Genomic DNA, 16126 nt, shown 5'->3' with positions numbered 1-16126 from the left:
CCATATGACCTCTTAGGTTACCATAGGACCCATAACGACACCTTATGGTGTCCTAAGTGGTCAAAGGACAAAATATGACCCCTTAGGACCACACAACACATAACGACACCATATGGTGTCCTAATGGGTCATAGGACACCATATGACCCGTTAGGTGTCGTTAGGGGTCATATTGTATCCTAAGGGGTCATGTGGTGTCCTATGACCCCTTAGGACACCATATGACGCCTTAGTACACTATAAGGTGTCGGTATGGTTCATATGGTGTCTTATGACTCCTTAGGACACCATATGACCCCCCAGTACACCATATGGTGTTAGTATGGTCCTATGGTGTCTGATGATCCCTTAGGACACCATAGGACCCATAATGACAACATAAGGTGTCCTAAGGGGTCATATTGTGTCTTAAGGGGTCATAACACACCATATGACCCATTAAGACACAATACGATCCCTAATGATACCTAAGGGGTCATAGGACACCATATGACCCCTTAGGACACCATACGACCCATAACAACATAATATTTTGTCCTAAGGGGTCATATGGTGTCCTAAGGGGTCATAGAACACCATATGACCCCTTAGGACACCATACAACCCATAATGACACCATATTGTGTCCTACGGGGTCATATGGTGTCCTAAGGGGTCATAGGACACAATATGACCCCTTATGACACTATGAGCCTTAACAACCCCATATTGTGTCCTAAGGGGTCATAAGACACAATATGACCCCTCACGGTACTATGACCCTTAACAACCCCATATTGTGTCCTAAGGGGTCATAGGACATAATATGACCCCTCATGACACTATGACCCTTAACAACCCCATATTGTGTCATAAGGGGCCATATGGTGTCCTAAGGGATCATATGGTGTCCTAAGCGGTCATAGGACACCAGATGACCCATGAGGACACCATATGGTGTGCTAAGGGGTCATATAGTGTTCTAAGGGCTCATAGGACACCATATGACCCTTTAGAGCACAATATGACCCCTAACAACATCTAACAGGTCATATAGTGTCCTAAGGGGTCATAGGACACCATATGACTGCTTAGGACACAATATGAACCCTAATGATGCGTAAGGGGTTATATGGTGTCTTAAGTAGTCATAGGACACCATATGACCCCTTAGGACACCATATGACCTATAATGACCCTCTATGGTGTCCTATGGGGTCATAAGACACCTAATGACTGCTTAGGACACCATACGACCCATAATGATACCATATGGTGTCCTAAGGGGTCACATTATGTTCTAAAGGGTCATATGGTGTCCTATGACCCCTTAGAACATGATATGACCCCTTAGGACACCATATGGTGTCATTATGGGTCGTATGGTGTCCTAAGCAGTCATTAGGTGTCTTATGACCCCTTAGGACACCATGTGACCCCTTAGAACACCATATAGTATCGTTATGGGTCATATGGTGTCCTAAGGGGTCATATGGTGTCCTAACAGGTCATATAGTGTCCTATGACCCCTTAGGACACAATATAACCCCTTACGTGTTGTTAGGGTTCATATTATGTCCTAAGGGGTCATATGGTGTCCTATGACCCCTTAGGATGCTATATGACTCCTTGGGACACCATATGGTGTCTTTATGGGTCGTATGATGTCCTAAGTGGACATTAGGTGTCTTATGACTCCTTAGGACACCATATGACCCGTTAGGTATCATTAGGGGTCATATTATGTCTTAAGGGTTTATATGGTGTCCTATGAACCCTTAGGACACCATATGATCCCTTAGGTGTTCTTAGGGGTCATATTGTGTCCTAAGGGGTCATAGGGTGTCTTATGACCCCTTAGGACACCATATGATCCCATAGGACACCATATGGTGTCATTATGGGTCATATGGTTGTTGGTATTATGGATGACTTCGTCATGTGTTGCATTAGTTTTGTCATTGATGTCAACACTTATCTTCTCAGAAGTCTACATTGTTGATTTGGAACTATGGTTATATTGGTTTATTGTTGAACCGACACACAACATGGTTAGTGGCTTATGCATAGTCACCGATATATGCTTCACCGGTAGGATATATTGTTCATTGACAGTGATGATGACTTAGTATCATCTGGATATCATTTAGTTATGTCAAAGACATGGATTGGATGTTTGGATTTGGTGTTTTGCTTATTGGTCTAATTGAGTTCAAATATTTTCTTTTACTGGTAGATAAATCTAGGTTATGGATTGGTACATGATATCTATTCCAGATTAGCACAACACATTTTAGAAATGGTTTATTGATTGGATAATGTATAAATGTATTGAGTTGACATATTGTATCACATCAAGACTTATTTATACTTGATTTAATTTTAATATCTTTAGTGAGATGGCCTTGACATAAGGTCTTAGGTTTTGTATAAATGATTGTAAGATCTTAATGAAGATTGACAATTATGAGTGTGTGCGAATATTGAAGAGCAAAAATAAGTAGATCCTTGTGCGAATCACACAGACATTATCTAAAGGTTGAAGGAAAGGTTATGAAGGTGTTTGACACTCATGTTCAGAGCTTAAACTGATGTTGAATCCAGCATTGCAGATGCTATTCTGAATCAGTACATTGTTATTGGATTTAACCATCTAATTGTAGTCAATGTGACTCCTATTTTGTGATTGAGCAATGAGCTCTTGGCGGTTGGCCTTTCTATATGTGTAGACCCCATTTGTATACACTTACTATTTGTAGTAGTATCATCTGATTGTGGGTAAGGTTTCCCACCATGGTTTTTCCCCTTACAACATTTCCATGTCAAAATCTCTATGTCATGTATTGTGGATGTTCTGATTAATTAAAAAAGCAGGTTTTCAAGACTCGAAACCTTTAACATAGGAGATTAAAATAAGACACCAAAAATTCTAGTGCTTAAGAACCACATACAAAATGACTGGCAAAAAAGCCAGCAAACCAAAAGGACAGCAAAATAAACAACAACAAAGAAACAAAGAAGGTGCTACACAGTAATTTTTTTCAATAGGTCCTCTACCTTTATCACTAGCTCGTCGTAAGTGGCCCTGACAGCTTTAAGGTCTTCCAAATCCTTGTTAGGTTTCTTTTCCTTCTTTTTACCTTTGGTATGGGTTCTGGGACCTTGAACTTCCCCTGTTCCTTCAGTTTTTGGGTCAATGTCCAGTATTTCCTTTTCTTCATCCAGTTTGCTGATGAGAGTGTTGGTATTGTTAACTGAAATCTTCAGGATGCTCAGGCTTTGCTCAGCAATGCTCTTCAGACACTCCTCAATTTTGCCAACTTTGCTAACAGTATCCGAGAGAGTTTGGTCGTTAGTGTCAACAAGATTTTTCCTTTCTAGCAAATCCTTCTCTATTTTTCCAAACCTGGGGTTAAAGGCATCTCTTATGTTTTCGACTTTAGCAATGGTGCTTTTTAGGTCCTCTATGTAGTTTGCCATGGTATTCCCTTCCCAGTATTGATGGTTTCCAAGATCAAGATTCTGTTGCAGAGTTTTTTGTTTTCGTCCACAGCTTTCTTGTAACCATTAATAAGCCACTCCACAGCTTCCATGAAACCTTGCATACCCTCAGGGGGAGGGTTAGAGGGGGGTCAGATTTTCCAAGGGTTGCCTATTCCTCTTTAGGGGTGTGTCAGGTGGTAGTTGTGTCTATAACCCTAAGAGCCTCTTCCATGGTCTCCTTTTCAAGATTTTTATTAGCTTCCAGGGCCCTTACCTGCTTGTGGACTTCCGGTTCCTTAACAATCTCCTCTTTCTTCTTGTGCTTTTTCCTGGTCTGGGTGTGAGCTTTTATCTTCTTCTTCAGTAGCCCTTGAGGGTTCTCCTCCTCAGAGTCATTTGAGACCTCCTCTTCCGAAGAAATGCTAATCTGGGATCTACCTTTAGGCTTTGTGCCCTTAGAGGATGAAGGTCTAGTTTTGATGTATTTCCTCTTCTTCCCACCTTCATAATCCAAGGCATCCATGCTGTCCTTAGTATCAGTCGAAGGGTCACTGTAAGACTCCTCTTCCTCTAAGAAGGCAGGGTCAGACCCCTCATCCTCAGAATCCATAGAGGGCTACATCCGAGCAATTTGGTTGGCCTTGAGATGGGCATAAATGAGGACCATTAGGCCTTGATGCATGGTAGTATCACCCAATGGGTTCTCTTTGCAGACCTTAATGGTAGCATTCTTTGAACAGAGCAAAAAACAAGGGAAGTTAACCTTTTCATTGTGCCTAAAGTGATTCAACAAAACAAAGTGATAACCATAAACTTTTGTAAACCTACCATCTAAAGTGATATAACGCATTAAAACAAAGACGACCTCCCGCCAGGGTTTGGCAAAAGCCCTAGGTGGGTAGTAAGTTTTGCTCAACTTTACCAATGGTTTTTTCTCCTTCTCAATTTTTGGGTATCTTTCAATAGCTTCCTTACTGACTTTCCTATCTCTGTAGAAGTTGCACCCTTCTCTTGTGAGGCCCGTGGCTTGAGCAATTAAATCTTCATCAATTTCAACCATTTGGTCTACAATTTTCAACATACCCTTTCTCCAGTTTTTACAGAAAAAACTGGTGACCATGCCATCTCGACCGTGGAGTCTCTCCATGAATTTTGAGAAACCACTCTTCTGCAAAATACCCCAAACCTCCTCCTTCCATTCTTTGCGGCTACTTGGTTCATATCACCTCCTATTACCACCCATGTTGTCACTGTTCAAAGCCATATTTTGAAACTTGCAAAGCAAATTTGCCAAAGATTTTTTCGAAACAATCAAAGTTACCCATAAAGCATGGGAACTAATGGCATTGGTATTATAATGAATGAGTCTCTCATTATTATAATGACTCGAAGTACTCCAATTAGTCATTTTCATTTTTATCCTGTCCATCAAGAATCTTTGGAGTGCTTCTATATCGATCATTACAAATGATTTGCCTGACATTTTTGGGGAGTCCTTGTTCTCCCGTCCACGTAATCATTTCCTCTTTGTTAACCACCACATTGGCAACCCACTCAGTAGAGCCATTGGCCTCCCGGTAAATGTGGGAAATGTAGCTTTTTAAAAAAGTGCTAATAAGGTCTATAGTGGAGATGATTATATTGTAGATCGACCATGATGGTTTAGAGATCCCCTTAAGACAATTTATAATATTGTTTGAGTCCCCTTCAATCCATAGGTAGGGACAATTCCATTTTTTAGCTAGGAGGATACCTTGGAGAGCTGCCATTGCTTCAACTTTATGGTTAGTTTGGGTTCCAATAGGGACAACAACCATTTCCTTGCAAGTTCCTTTTTCATCTCTTAGAATAGCTCCACAACCTGAAGGACCCGGGTTACCTTTGGGAGCACCATCAAAATTAACTTTGAACCAACCATAAGGGGGGGTTTTCCATTTAGCTTCTAGCCTTTTATTATGGTTGGGGTTAGGACTGTCGGTAATCTTTATATTCCACACTCTTAAGATGTTTGATTCTAGAGAGTTGTTTGAGAAACAAGGACCCTCAATGATCCCTATATTTTCCTGAATCGCCCATTGGATTTTCTGGAACCCAATATCCTCATTGAGGGGGACATCCTTGAAGATTCAATTATTTCTTTCTTTCCATAGTCCCCACAAGATGTGAGGAAGAGGGAGTTGCCACAAATATCTCAAAAAGGAGTTAGTCCATTTTATATTCCAGGAGGAAAACAGATCACTGATGGTATTAGGAAACACCCACACAATACTAAAACTTTTAAGAAATCTTTCCCAGACTGAGGCTGAGAAGGAGCAGTGGATGGCAAGGTGGTCCACAAACTCTTCTTCCTAAAGGCAAATAGCACATCTATTAGGGAAAGCAAAGCCTCTACTTTTTAGGTTGTCAAGGGTCAAGATTTTGTTATGGAGGATGGTCCAGAGAAAAAAATTGATTTTGGGGGTAAGGCCTTTAATCCAGGCTTTATACCAATAAGGATTACCTGAAGGAGTGGGGGACAAGACATAATACATAGAGGAAACAGTTAAGGTACCTTTGGGATCATGTTTCCAAATCAATGAGTCTACCTCTTTGTTCAACCAAACCATAGACATATGGATCTTGAGCTTAGAAAGGCTTGGATGGATGTTTTCAATATTCTACCATTTGTTACTAGCCCAGTACTCAGCAACTAAGGAGCCAAATGTTTTTATACAAGAGGGATCATGGGGGGCCCATTCATTGATTTCTATCAAAGGTTTATCAAAAAGCCAAGGATCCTCCCAGAATTTAACTTTCCTACCATTTCCAACTTTCTAGATCACTCCTTTGGCTAAACTTTCTTTGCATTTTGAGACATGATTCCATATGTGGGATCCATTAATGCTAAGATCTGAATTGATAAAAGAAGAAAGAGAGGAGGACTGAAGAGAGTACTTATTTTGCCAAATTTTACACCATTTGGTATCTAAATGAAACATTCTCCAGACTTGTTTGGACAGGAGAGATTCATTTAAGGTTCAGATTCTCCTCGGGCCCAGACCTCCTTGGCTCTTTGGTCTAAAGACCTGGTCCCAAGCCACCAAAGACATTGTTTTCTTGTCCTCAACCCCAGACCAAAGGAATATTCTTTGAATTTTCTCGATTGCATTAGCATACTTAACTGGAGTTCTGAAAAGACTAAGAGCATAAATTAGAATACTTTGAAGAGAAGCTTTAAGAAGTTGGAGCTTTCTAGCCTGACTTAGGAGGGCTCCTTTCCAGCCAGCTAACTTTTTATGGAATTTGTCCACTAGAGAACTCCAAAAGGATTCAGGAGGAGTAGTGCCCATGGGGAGACCAAGGTAGGTAGCAGGAAGATCAAATATCCTACACTCCAGGATTCTACTGATTCTCTGTTGTCTTGTCTCAGGGGAATTGATGAAAAAAACTTCTCTTTTTGTCCAGTTGATTAGCTGACCAGAAGTAGAGGCAAACTTACAAAGAGTACTCTTCAAAGTTTTAGCTTGAGAGATACTAGATTCCCCCATGATAATAGTATCATCGACAAATTGTTGATGAAAACAAACAAGATTTGTTGAGGAAGGGTGGAGACCCTTAAAAGATCCTTGCAAAACCATATTTTCCATAGTCCTTCCAAAACATTCTGGCATAATAATGAAGAGGATGGGGGAAATAGGATCCCCTTGCCTTAGACCTCTAGAAGCTTGGAAGAAGGGAGAAGGGGAACCATTAACAAGGACAACAAAAGAGGTAGAGGTGATAAGTTGGGTGATAAGATCCAAAACTCTAGAGGAGAAACCAAAAGACATGAGAACCTTCATGAGAAAACACCAGTCAACCCTATCATAGGCTTTGGAGAGATCAAGCTTGAGGATGAGACCCTGCTTCTTTTCTTTAACAAGAGAGTGGATGTTCTCATGGACAGTTATAATAAAGTCAAGAATTTGATGACCAGGGACAAAACCATTTTGCTGGTGATTAATAAGAGCAGGAAGGACAGACAACAATCTAGAAGTTAGAACCTTTGAGATAATCTTATAAAAGGAATTGCAAAGACTAATAGGTCTAAATTTGTCCATAGAGTCAGCACCTTGAGTTTTGGGAATGAGAGAAAGAAACATACCATTGATTTCTTTCAAGAGTTTTCTAGCCCCAAAAAATTCCTTGACCCCATTGGAAACATCTTTCCCAACAATGCCCCAAAAATCTTGAAAAAAGAACATGGGAAAACCATCAGGACCAGGTGTTTTGTTACCATCGAAGGAGAAGACATCATTTTTAATTTCTAGAATCGAAGGAATGGAAGAAAGGGAGGCATTCTTTTGTTCATCAATGAGACAAGGGATGTTATGAAAAAAAGAAGATTGAGCTTCAGCATCCAACCTATGATCCCTTTTTAGTGGTTCCAAGAAAAACCTTTTAGCTTCATTCCTAATTTCATCCTCCTTGATAATCTCCCCATTATCCACCACAAGTTTGGTAACCCTATTAACTGCTTTATGTTTGATCGTCGACATATGGAATAATCTTCTGTTCCTATCTCCTTAAGCCAAATGCATCTAGATCTTTGCTTCCAAAAGGTTTCCTCTTTGGCAATGATATCATGGTATTTTTTGAGAGTCTCATTTTCATCAACAACGGACACAGTACTGAAAACCATCTTTCTAGATTTGAGCTTGTATTTCTTTGAGGTCTTCCTAGACTTTTCCTTTGGCCTAAAAAATGTTCCCAAAGCTAGATTTATTCCAGAGTCTTATGTTATCCTTAACACTTTTAAGCTTCTTAACAACTCTATACATAGCAGTTCCCTCAACTTGAATGCTCCACCATTTCTGGATATTACTTTTGATGTCTAGGTGAAGGGTCCACATTTTTTCAAATCTGACGGGGAAGTTTCTCCTTCTATTGATGGAGTCAACAATGAAAGTGATGGGGAAGTGATCCGATCCAACCCAAATATGGGCCAACAAAGAACAGAAATAATGACTATACCAGTCATCAGAAATGAGAGTCCTATCAAGATGAACTTGGATAAGATCATTACCAGTTCTCCTATTAGTCCAAGTATAATTGCATCCCTATATTTCCAAGTCATTGAGGGCTTGAGAATTAATGAAATCCACAAGGGCCAACCTACTTTCCAGCTGAGGGGGGCTTCCTCCATATTTTTCCTCCTCTCTCAAAGGAGTATTGAAGTCTCCCATAACTAGCCAACTAAGATTTTTGAAGTTGTCCCTAGCTTGAATAAGTTTTTTCCAGAAGGAATTTCTAGCCTTTAAAGTGTTGGGAGCATAAATGTTGGTGAGAACCCATGATGTACCATATTTTAAGTGCTCAAATTTGATACAAGAGAAATTTTTGTCCTGAATGATAACATGCCCTTTGACAGAATTAAGATTCCAAGTGGTAGCTATGCCTCTTGAAGCACCTTCAGAACTATAGCCACTAACATTTTCATTTTTGAAAAACTTCAATGATTCAACTTTTAATTTACTCATTTTGGTTTCTTGAATTAGAAAGATATCAGGTTTGTTGTCCCTTATCATGTTCCTAATGATATCATGCTTATGGGGATTATTGAGTCCCCTAATATTCCAAGAAATAATCTTCATAGTTACTTACCAATTCCTAACTCCTTAAGAGTCTTTTGGGTTCCATCTGCAATGTTCTTGCTGGCCTCCTTGTTAATAACTATATGATTAGAGGGTTGACCTAGGGAAGAGGAGGTATACCCGACATCAACTTGAGCTATTATGCTAGATTTCCTTAGAAGAGAAGTCGAGGGAGTAGTTCCTCAAACCCCTATAATAGCACTGTAACATGTCTCATGATTTGAGTGACTTCTCATTAAAGCTGACCAACCCTGCAACAACCCTATCGATGTACATTCCATCTTTATCCAAATGCATATTCACCACGTTGACTCCATGTGGCATCCATATCAACTAACTACCAGCTTGGCACTTCATGTTGGTCCAAATAGGATCACCAACCAACCACTCAACTGGTTCCTCTTTCCTACCGATTCATTAACCTCACCGGTATCACACACTGTACCGATAACCTTATCATATCTACATTTTGCACCTTTCTCATATTACCAGTGAGCTTTACATACTGGTTATCACTCTTGATGATACCAATAATCATCCCTCACTAGACTTCTTAATTGGTCAGACTATTCTCCTCTGACTATATCTTCTCAGCCGGTTTGTCTGAATGACAAACACATTACTCTTCTGCTATATCAGCATCTCAGCATGCCTTCTCTATCGGTCTAGTGCATAATCCTAATCTCATGCACTTAAGGCATTCTGTCAATTTACCAGTGGATCTAGAGTGATCCTTCAAGTTCTTGCCTTTACCTATTTACTCTTATCCCACCAAACTATAATGCACTTAATGCATATAGGAGAGAAAATCCACTTACTTGGTGGAGTAACACCTTTTCATTTGCTAATGTGAGTTCCCTATTTGTGCAACATATCTTCAAACAGGCATATATGAATCAGTGTGAGGACATACACTATCAGTCATTGCTTCTCATTATGACTGCATCTTCATCCGATGGGAGTCCTGTTGTTCTCCAACTTCACAGCATATCGGTGACCTGTTCAAACTTCTCTTCCGATGTGGATGTGATTCAGATAACATTCTTCCTCTTCATCATATACAACCACTCAAATACCTCTCTATCTCATCACATAAGTCGAGCATTAACTTGTGTGTAGGTGACTCCTGAGGTCATCTTCCTTACCTTACTTGTGTTTTCCAACACAAGATGGTATCCAAGATATCACATCTTGTACTCCTTCATAGCAGTGTTGCACATACATCTCATATAGTGGTGGTCATCCCATACCTGTTGACATCAATGACAACACAATGCCAACAATCTCCCCCTTTGGCATTGATGTGAACACATGTAGTATTCGACATACTACATAGTCTTTCTCCCCCTTACTATGATCAATGGATTCACACACATGTAGTATGCGGTATACTAAAAAATCCTTCTCCCCCTTTGACAACAATGGCAAAGGGAACTATCAGGATATTATTTCTCTTGTATGTACCGGTCACTGATAGAATACTTTTCTCCCCCTTTGTCTTTATTGGACATAACACTTCCTTTGATACCACTTGTCATCTTGTCACCAATTGTTACATCTTCTCAAGTCACAATACTTGAGGTGGGGAATCTTAACCATCAGCTGACACCAATTAAGAATGCACATCCAATGTAATTTGAACTCAATTTATAGAAAGACTAATACAAATTTTTGATGTGTCAGTGAATACTAAACACCTGCTAGTCAACCTACAATACCTCTGCAATTTCCATCTCCTGCAACTTCGGTAGTTAGTATCCTTGCAAGTTCAAGGAAGTGAGCTCTTCATCATGAGCACTTGAACTCCCCCTGAGTCATACATCTCAGGTGCTTATCTTTGGTCAGGTATAGTACTGGGACTTCAATCTTCTTTGTATACCAGTTTAGCTGTACATATGTGATTATCTGATGATCCTTCAACTTTATTATAACCACCATAGCCTATGACATGATTCTAAATTTTTTCCCAATACCATATAGTGACATCATCATGCCAAGAGACAAACCAGCTAGCCCAAAGACATGCAATCCTACATGACCAACAACTGGGGCCAACATATGTCCTTCAGGTCTCCATCAACACCTCCTGAGACATAATTTCACTCCATGCTACCGGGGCTAATGCAATGCTCTCCAACCTCATTGTCTTACATAACCTACAAGTACCTATTAGCATACATGCTGGTAACATCCTACACATACTGGTTAACATCAGATGCCAATTGTTAACCTTCACTCTTTGAAACATGAAGTGGTGATCCATCACTAATCTATAGGTGTGTAGTCAAGGCAACATCTATACACTCTTATCTTTACATTTTCATCCTTCATACCAGAAACATCATGTTCTTTCATGTTGCCTCCTTCATTGAGCGGGTGGAAGATAAGTTCAATATGCTACTCCCCCTAGGATCCTGCATCTCCTTTAGGCCTTAGGAGATATCACTTGTGCACTAAGTGCACGGTGCCGGTTCATGGTCTTCTTCCTCCATACCTTCTTGGTCTCACCCTTCTTCCCATTTCTAGATTCTTCATTACAACTAGAAGTAGTGCTATAGTAGCACACAACCTCCATCCCAACTTCATGATTGGGAAATCTCTTGACATACCAGTTTGACCATCTTCTCCTGGTAATGTTGCTTTGACTAGAAACTGGAACCAGTGAACCTCTTACTCCTGCAAGGACATTTCTCCTTTGGTTCCATGCAGGTCTCTTCCTTCCATATGCTTTGTTTTCACTTTTCATCAGAGCATGGCCATTTTGTCAGCTCCCATGTGACTGCAGGTTCCTCTTCCTACATTCAAACTCTCTATGGTGAGATCCATTGTAATTATGACAAATAATCTTTGTATAACTTGGAGAAGGGACATACATGTATCTACTTCTGAATACATCTTTCCCATAAGCATGATTTCTATGAGATCCTACATTATCCTTTCTAGATCTCTTTCTACATTCCTCTACCATATGTTCATAATTATTACATGTAAAGTAGTAACTGGTAAATGATGGCATATGACTTACATATTTACTTTTCCATGCATGAGGAGATCTTTCTAGTTTTGCATCCCCATCTTTTCCTTTTTGAGAATGGACCCTTGGTTGTCCATTCTCAACACCTCTTTCATCTGATCCCTTCTTCTTCTCCCACACTTGCTTCCCCTTGTGGGTGGTAGCATTTTTATGTCCTCGACCGATAGAGGGTCTCCTTTGCTGCTTCCTCATCTCCCTACTTCCAGAGAAGCTTTCTTCTTCCATCTTCCCCTTACCTTTGGGATTTGCATGAAGATTCCTTTTTGCAACATTTATCTTCACTTTTGTTTGCAAGTCCACTCCAGTTGTGGTCAAGTCAACCTTCTTTCAAGGAGCATATCTAACTGTGGAGGTCTATCTTTTGTTCTCTCCAAGAGCCACTAAAGTTTTTTGTCTTTTATCTCTAGCTGAGAGGATAGATCTTCACACCAGAATTTCTTGGTGTCTTATGCCTGAGTCTTCAACTCTGAGATGCATTTCTCATATTCTTGAAGGCATTTTACTAACTGGTTTTGCTCCACAATATCAACATTCTTGAATAGCTTGTATTCCCTTTTAACTCTATTGAGTTCTACAAGTGTATTTATGGACTACAACCCAAAGGAGTACCAACCCCTAACTTTAGGGCACCGACCCAAGGAGCTACAACCCCTGCACCAAGCTACAACTTAGTGTTCACAATGTAAACATCAAATACATAAGTAGTTATCTTGTTACAAGTGAATCTTGCAACCATTATATATATCTTATTCTATCAATGAGATACCTTCTCTACTTCACCAAATCACTTCTCTACTGCTCTTCACCTGCTGCTTCTCTGCTGGTAAGCCCTACTAGTTTATCTCTCTTCTATACTACTCTCACTGAATCTCCTCCACACTGCTCTTCTCTTCACCAATTCTACTCTCTGCCAGTTCTCTTCTTATCTACTCTACAACCTCCTTCACTTCTTCTCTGCCAGTATGAAACCTACCAATTCTTCTCTCCAACTGGTTGAATGCTTCAACCAGGTTCTCTCTCTCACTCCCACTCTCTTCACATATTCTCATTGAGCACTTGGCTGATTTTCTATTACTTGCAGAAGTCTTCCACTTTGCAATCGCACAATATTTCCTATTTAGCAACAACAAACATTTTGTTCATCCCCCACACTTATAGCCAAGTTTTCCCTCTAAAAACCAATTCAAAATCTAGGTGGTTAGGGTTTCCTCACCATCCTAGAGGCAAACCAAATCCAATTAGATCTTGCACAATCTGATCTTTCTGACATCCAATTGCATAAATCTACCATTTTTGCATCTCCTAGATCATGCCTTTCATTTCTGGCGACTTGGTTTTTACCCTAATAGCTGATCCCTTGGTCAATCACAAAAGAACTGTCATGATGTTTCCTCCAATGCCTCAATCTTCTCAATCTCTCCTAGCTAACTCATAGTTTTCTTCTATACCTCGAGCCTCAAACCCTTGCAATAACTCTGCAACATGTCCCGTGATTTGAGTGACTTCTCATTGAAGTTGACCAACCCTGCAACAACCCTGTCGATGTGCATTCCATCTTTATCCAAATGCATGTTCACCATGTTGACTCCATGTGGCATCCATATCGACTAACTGCCAGCTTGGCACTTCATGTTGGTCCAAATAGGATCACCAACCAGCCACTCAACTAGTTCCTCTTTCCTACTGATTCATTAACCTCGCCGATATCACACACTGTACCAATAACCTTATCATATCTACATTCTGCACCTTTCTCATATTACCGGTGAGCCTTACATACAAGTTATCACTCTTGATGATACCAATCATCATTCTTCACTGGACTCCTTAATCGGTCAGACCATTCTCCTCTGATTGTATCTGCTCAGCTGGTTTGTTTGAATTACAAACACATCACTCTTTTGTTGTATCAACATCTCGTCATGCCTTCTCTATTAGTCCAGTGCATAACCCTAATCTCATGCACTAAGGCATTCCCTTAATTTACAAGTGGATGTAGAGTGATCCTTCAAGTTCTTGCCTTTACCTATTTACTCTTATCCCACCAAACTATAGTGCACTTAATGCATATAGGAGATAAGCTCCACTTACTTGGTGGAGGAACACCTTGTCATCTTCTCATGTGAGTTCTTTGTTGGTGCAACATATCTTCAAACATGCATATGTGAACCGGTGTGGGCATATACATTGTCAGTCATTGCTTTTCATGATGACTGCATCTTCATCTAGTGAGAGTTACGTTGTTCTACAACCTCACAGCATACTGGTGACCTATTCAATCTTCTCTTCCGGTGTGGATGTGATTCAGATAACATTCTTCCTCTTCATCATAAACAACCACTCAAACACCTCTCTATCTCATCACACAAGTCGGGCATTAACTTGTGTGCAGGTGACTCTTGAGTTCATCTTCCTTACCTTACCATTGTTTCGAAACACAAGATGATATCCAATATATCACATCCTGTACTCCTTCATAGTAGTGTTGCACATACATTGCATCTACCGGTGGTCATCCCATATCGGTTGACATCAATGTCAACACAATACCAACAAGCTGCACTTAAAAACGGTTATATGGGACTGTGATCCAAGCCCACATTCTCTCATTTTGTCTTCTTTCTGCACATGATCAGACAAAAAAATGCTTTTTGCATGGTGTTGACATTTTATGCAAGGTTATTTTATACATTCCATCAGCTCTCCACCACCTTTTTTTCATTTGGCAACGTCAAAGAGGAAGAACATAGTTTTTTTTATCAAATTTGAATAATTGAGGTAATATTTTATTGTTTTTAGAATTCAAATACTTATTAAGTGTTATTTTGTTTAAATGTTAGAATAAAAGTGTTTTATCAAAATTGATTATAATCCTATTAGATTTACATTAGATTTAACAATTCATTTGAAGGAAGTTGCATAAGAAAAATATTTGTTTAGTGGTTTAAAACAAAATTTGGAATTTCATACATCCTTTTTAAGATCTTATGAAATAATTTAAAAAGGAATACATGATATAATTTCAATTTTATATATCTATTTTAACATATGCATAATTAGGATAGTCATATATGCATTAGGACTGTCCTAACATAATTAGGACAATCATGGATGCATTAGGATTGACCCTTACACCTCTTGAAATCTCTTTATGAATTAACTTTATTATCTTTTATGTGCATGTACATGTAGAAATCATCATCATGCCGAGGAAACAACCAAAAAATGTAACACTGGAAGAGCATGAAGTTAAGAATGCACAAAAAGAGAAGGAATGAAGCAACTTTGTGATGCAAGGAAATAGAATACCATAGAAGAAGAGGTTCCAATTAAAGAGGAACATGAAATATCCATCCAATCTAAGAGAGAGACAAAATTGGCCACATAAAGGAAATGGATGCAAAACCTTCATGCAATGAGACAATTGAATCCCGAGGTTGAGAGCATGTCTACCACAATTCAAGTTGAAGGCACCCCATCTCTTACATCTCAAGTTGAAGGCACACCATCTCTTATTGGCACACCGTTGGCGTCTACAACATCTCATATTGAATGCACTCCCTCTATGACATTTGACATTGCAATTACTTGAGGATTGAAATCAAGTATTGGAGCTACACCATCTTGTACACCTCAATTTCAAGGTATGTCATCATTTTCATCTCTGGTTGAAGGTATGCCACCATCCCTAATGTTGTTGACATTCCTAATCCTGAGGTAACTCAAAGTTTGAGAACACCTCCTAGAGTTTTGCATAGAAAGCCTAAGTATTTGATTGATATTGACGCTAATGTTTTGAAACCAATGGTTGAAAAGATTTCGAAGTGTACTTGTCAAAGACATGCTAATCAGATATGGAAAATATTTTTTGAGCCTTTAAATGAGATGGGAAGATGTCAACTATTTGTTGAAATGATGAGAAATCTGAAATTTAGGCCCATAATGAAGTTATTGGGCTAAGAACATCAATTGAATCAAGCGACAAATCTATTGTGAAGAATCTGATGAATGCATATGA

The sequence above is a fragment of the Cryptomeria japonica genome, chromosome 9, assembly GCF_030272615.1.
Source record: "Cryptomeria japonica chromosome 9, Sugi_1.0, whole genome shotgun sequence".
Classification (NCBI taxonomy): Eukaryota; Viridiplantae; Streptophyta; class Pinopsida; order Cupressales; family Cupressaceae; genus Cryptomeria; species Cryptomeria japonica.
The sequence above is the reverse complement of the archived record's forward strand: the minus strand, read 5'-3'. Positions refer to the sequence as shown.